This window comes from Magnolia sinica, chromosome 4 (genome assembly GCF_029962835.1).
Source record: "Magnolia sinica isolate HGM2019 chromosome 4, MsV1, whole genome shotgun sequence".
In the NCBI taxonomy this organism is placed as follows: Eukaryota; Viridiplantae; Streptophyta; class Magnoliopsida; order Magnoliales; family Magnoliaceae; genus Magnolia; species Magnolia sinica.
Genome location: NC_080576.1, coordinates 39,683,759 through 39,689,758, shown reverse-complemented (window position 1 = coordinate 39,689,758; position 6,000 = coordinate 39,683,759).

The window sequence follows — 6,000 nt, the reverse complement described above, 5'->3', positions numbered from 1 at the left end:
CAATGGTGGGCGTTCAATTCATTGTTTTATGTGGTGTGGTCCATCTAATATCTGGATCTGCCTTATTTCTCCTTCCCAAGCATTGGTGCAAGCTAGCCAAATGGATGGACGGCTTAGATATGTCACATACATCAGCGGTGGGTCTCGCCCGTCCAGTGCACTGGACGGTGTGACAAGACCCATACATCATGGTGGCCCCACACAATTGGATGGATGGCTAGACACAAACATCAAGGTGGGCCACTGCACAGACGGTGCAAGTACACACGTACCATGGTGGGGCCGTACATGGTAGATGAAACATGTACACTATGGTGGGTTCCACTAGATAGACGGACGGCTGGAAGGGAGCTTCCACGTGCAGTAGGGTGCTGCTGCTGCAGCTGGCCCATCATCAAGGCAGATGGACGGCTTGATGAAACACATATCTCATGGTAGAGCCCACAGATGAGTGGTTGGCGTGGATGAAACCATGCATCACGTGTGGCCATCCAACACCGTCCAGCTCGCTTGACTCGACTCAAAAATGTTGCAAAAAATATTGATTTTAAAATATATTTTAATAATATATATATATATATATATATATATATATATATATATATATATATATATATATCATGGCAGGAGGCTGCCACCGTCCAGACCCATCTGGACGGTGCAGTGCATTCACGCTAACGTCAACTCACAGCAGGTATTGCTGTGAGAGGTGCGCCATCCAAACCATTCGTCAGGTGGGTCCCACGTGCGTGGCCCACCTGCTGTATATATGCCATCCAATCAGTTCCTCAGGTGGGTCCCACAGGATCGATGGATGGTGTGGATTTTATTCCACGCTACAGCAGCCAAGCTGCTGCCACGTGGGGTGGGTCCCACGTAGATGGCCACCACCATAGAATGTATATATTATATATTATTATATATATACATATTATATTTATTTAAAAAAAACTCTAGCATCCCCAACATCTAGCGTCTAGAGAGGAACGGACGCCTGGATGTTAAAATACATATACACAAGGTGGGCCCACACATCACGGTGTGGCCCTTCACAGCACCGTCCAAACTGTCTAGTGCCGTCCAAACCGTTTGGACGGTGTGGATGAAACAAATACATCATGTTGTGGCCTTCACAGCATCGTCTAAATTGTCCAGCGCCATCTAAACTGTCTGGACAGTGTGGAATATCACATATATCATGGTGGAGACCCACCGTCCCAACCAGGAATGGTGTGAATCTAGTGGGCCACGCCCATCACAAGAGAGGGAAAGAGAGAGAGAGAGAGAGAGAGAGAGAGAGAGAGAGAGAGAGAGATCGGTGAGAAGGGGAGGGACTCCGCAACTATGGGCCTCCCTATACAATACATACATCAAGATGGGTCCCACAACAAGTGGGCCCTTAAAACAAAAATTAACGATGGATTACCCACCTATCGACCTCCTTCTTAGCTCCTTAAACTCCTATGCTCCTTAGCTTGCCTTTTGATGGAGGTTGATGAAGAATGAAGCATTGAGATGGGAGTGAAAGAGTGGGAAAGTGGGCCACACTTGTTTGCTCTTGGAAATGCTTGGACGTTGGAATTTGGTCTTGGGAATTGCTTAGAATGAGAGAGAAATGAGAGAGAGATGAGTGATGTAGGGAGAGAGTGATGGGTGTGTAAGAAGAGGGATGGGTGGAGAGAGAGAAAGAGAGTTAACTTTAGGTAAGGTTGTGTAAGAGAGGGATGGATTGGGTTGCTTTGTACTTGATTGATTTATTTGATGGGTGGTAGAGATTCTCTAATAATTCGCAACACGCGGCGTTTTCCTCGAACTGAACGTGGGCCCACATCTCCTGGCCCGGGTATCGCCTCGACGTGCGAGACGTGGCATCGGAACCGCGGCGATGACGTGGTCACGAGGGTACAAGGTTTGAGTCAAGTCGACTCTGAAATACAGGACTCGACATAGGATTGCGTGCAAATGTCGGATACAGGTTGAGGGTTGCTGGAATTCGATCGGAAAAGATTACCTTTGTGAAATTTATTTAATGAATGTGTATCTGATGAACCTTATCTGATTTCCATGATAATCATCGTGTAATATTTGTTATACACTATGTCTGATAACTATGCTTAATTATCTTGATACTATGATAAATCTTAGAGGTTATACCTCACTCAGATAGCCATTAACGTTATCAAACTATATCCAGTGTGCAGGACACGCAGAGGATGCACATGCTGGTGATTATGTGGAATAGGAGGAGCTAGACGACCTTGTGACTTTCTATTCCTAATTTCATTTATGCTTAAATTTATACTGTCATGTTTTGTAATAAGTTAAGATATTTTTTTGTATAAGTTTTGGGGTAACCACTTGAAATCTTGGTTTGGACTCCCTCTTATACTTGATTTGCTTCTGTCCCGCTAGATTACTACCTCTGATAAAAAGAAAAAAAATGTATGTGGAATTTGGGTGTTTTCAAAGGTTAACGCTCGGGTTTTTTTTTTTGGAACACGAGTAGTGTACTTGGGTATCTGGAATTGGGGAGTTACACTTAAACATTGCCCCCTTGGTGTTTTAGGGTATGCTTTCTTCCTGATATCTTCTGTCTGATCAATGCTTTCATCGGCCACAAGTTCGGCTGAGGCATCCATTGGTGAGACAATTTTTAGTACTTTAGTAGTCAACATTAGCTCATTAGCCAACCATTCATCCACCGAGAAGCACTTGTCACTAAGGTAGTTTGATAAGTTACCACAACTTCTTCCTCCTTAGGACCTACTGACTAACCAGGTCGGTCGAGAACATCAGAATCCTTTGTAACACGAGAGATAGTACTGCACCTACTGTGTTTACAGTCACCTATCCTTCAGTCATAGGAATTCTCTAGAAAGGCTTGGGTGGAGTTATTTCTGATCGAGGAGGTCTTACATTCTCTTCTGATCTCCTTCTTATCAGGCTCACGACATGATGCCTTTGCCATTAACGTTTTTAAGTCTAGGTTAGCACTTTTGGTGCCACAGGGAATTTCAGATGTGTGACTTGCTTCCATATTCCCTCTCGAGTTGTTGGGGTTTGACAATCCTTTAGCTCGGTGGCTCCATTTGTTGGCGATAAGTGAGAGCCATCTACTGCAGTCGATGATGGTCGTTGTTTCTAACTAGCCGAGGGGCCACGTAATGACCTCTCCATCTTGGTTCTAGAGGATCCCCCTACCTAAGAACAATCCTTCGGGCACATTGGTCACAAAGTTGCGAGCCTTGACCGGTTTGTTGAACGATGTTTAACCGATTATTAATCGAATGGTAGGGCCAATGCCAACCTCGTGTTGGTTGTTGTGATACCTCTCCTTGATTACTTAGGCCGAGATCGACCTTCAACCGCGGCTGATTCCTCATATTAGTTATGACCATGTTAACCTCATGGTTAGATGGGAATGGGTCTGTATTGATCAACATGGCTTCCTCTCCTTTCTTAGGAAATTCAACAATATGTGGTCGATGTGACCTTGAGGTTAGTTGAATGAGACTGAGTTCCATGCCATTTGCAATATTCAGTTTTTTGCAATTCTTCAGCCGAGGGTATCTTATGGTTCATAGGAACTTTGATCAATTTCCTAGCCAACAGAATATCAAATATTTCCTCAGCTCTAGTGATGTCAAAAGTGTAAACCTTTTAAGCCTTATGTGCGATCATCGTGGTCGATTTCGCTTTGACCAATGCAGAACATACTAATAGCTTCTTAGCTACCACCTCGACAATTGTAATCTCCTAATTTGGGTTATTGTAATGCGTCCCTAATGACGAGTTCTTTTGCCTGGTTCCTTCTTGTAGGAATTCTTCGTAGCGAGAGACATTCTTGGTTAGGTCATATAAGTCTATGAATTTCGAGCTTATGAATTTCTTATGCAGTTTATATTTAAGCCCCTCTTGTGCAAGTTGCACAAAATTGGCTTCAGTCATGACATCCTTGCAATGACTTTTTGCCCATTTAAACCGTGTGATATAGCTCTCGCATGTCTCTCTGGGCAACTGTTGAAAATGGGCAAGGTTGGCCATAGTGTTTTCTTTATTCTTAGAGAAGAATTGGGGTGAAACTTCTCTTCAATCTCTTGCCAAGTGTGTATGAAGTCTGACAATAAGTTCAAATACCATGTGAGGGCCATTACTGTGAGTGAATGAATAAATAACTATAATTTGTGATAATCATTGTTGGTCAATTCTCCATATTGCAATGTAAATCGGCTAACATGTTCGATAGTCGATTGACTGGGTTTGCCTAAAAATAAGGCAAAATCTGATCGATAGTTCCTTGGGATTCGACGGAACAGTACGGACTAGGATACGGGTCTTACATACACCAGGATAGTGTTACGGCCAAGTACTTGACCAACAACTTCCTCGACGATTTACACAATCTGGTCACGATCCACCCTCTAAGGTTCTAAGACTGCCAGTTGGTCGGGGCCAAATTGATTCACATTATCCTGGAATCTGAGGAATTATTGGGGATTGAATCCTCCTAGCAATCCCTGATTCCTATTCTCAGGTATAAAGTTCTTAGCCTCTCGCTCCGATCACCTAACTTCCATAAGAGGTTGAACATTTCTTATCTCCTAGACATAGACTGGTGGTAGATTCCGTTGCAGAGGCGGCATGGATGGTAGCGGAGCTGCATTGCTGATAGTTCTTGATAAAACTCCCCTCGGCATTGTATTATACTACCGATGGCGTTCGCTTGACCATCATTGCTATTAATCGATGCATTACTTCAGTCCGGCTAGTCATATATCGATTGGTATTTTGAGCTTGAATACGGAATTTTTCTCCCTAGACCCTTCTATATTCTTGTATAAGCTGAATGCTCAGTTGTACATCTTGGAGCATGACAACTACCTTGTCTGGAAGAACAGTCCGAAAAGTCGATGCTCCTCCCTGATCCCCAGTACCAGGCATTGGACTATTGTTTAAATTCAATGCCTTGGGGTTGCTTAAACTGGCATGTCCTCGACTAGAGGTGGTGCGGTTGGTGTAGATGTATTGATCCCAGTAATACAAGCACTTCTTCTATTCAAAATTGGCAATATTATGCCGGTAAGTTAGAGACAGGGTCCCACCAAGCGTGCCAAAAACTGCTCGCATGTTGCTTATTTAGTCTTTGGCTATACATGTGCGGGCATATGCGAAAGTTGAAAGTGCGGATTCAATCCAAAATGAACAACTATGACCTCAAGTGCTAAGATAGGCAGACACATAGTGTATGATCAAGATTTAGTGAGATCGGTTGCCTATTTAACCACTTGTTCAATGTGTAAACAGGATCAGACAATATTAAGAGGGTAGAGTTCATCCTCTGATAATGGGTTACATATTTGCCTTCTGTATGAAAAGACTTTTCGACATAAATAAATGAAAATGAGAAAGGTTTTCTTACAGTCAGTCACAAAGAACAGTTGCAAAACATCTTTTCGAGTGAAGAACTGAATCTAGGGTGCGAGCGTAGACTCAAATTTCAATTAAAAATTACCAGCTACTTGGTTGACACTACAGATTACACTATAGAATGTAAACAACAGGCTGAAAATAAAGAATTACACTAAGAAATGTAATTTGCTTGATAAGAAAAGTAAATGATTACACTATAGAATGTAAATCGACTGATAATTGAAAAATAATATTTAGTTTGATTGGATTGATATGAGATGATTTTTCTTCTTAAATTTCTTTACCATTTATAGCTTTGATTTAGTCATCTAGATTCTTCTTATGTTATGACGGTTGCTATAGCCGTTCAACACTACTTGACTTTAGCTGTTTTTCCTTTGTTATCTGTCCTGCAACTGTTTCTTCACTATTGATTTTTCATCCGTCGCTTATACATTATCCTGGCACTGTCTGATACGTTCCACCTTTGTTTGCTAATTAAGAAAAAATTTTCAAATCTTTAAATACACCCTACAAATTTTGTATAAATAACATGTAATATATTCTAATTAGCTATTAACGGGAATAACG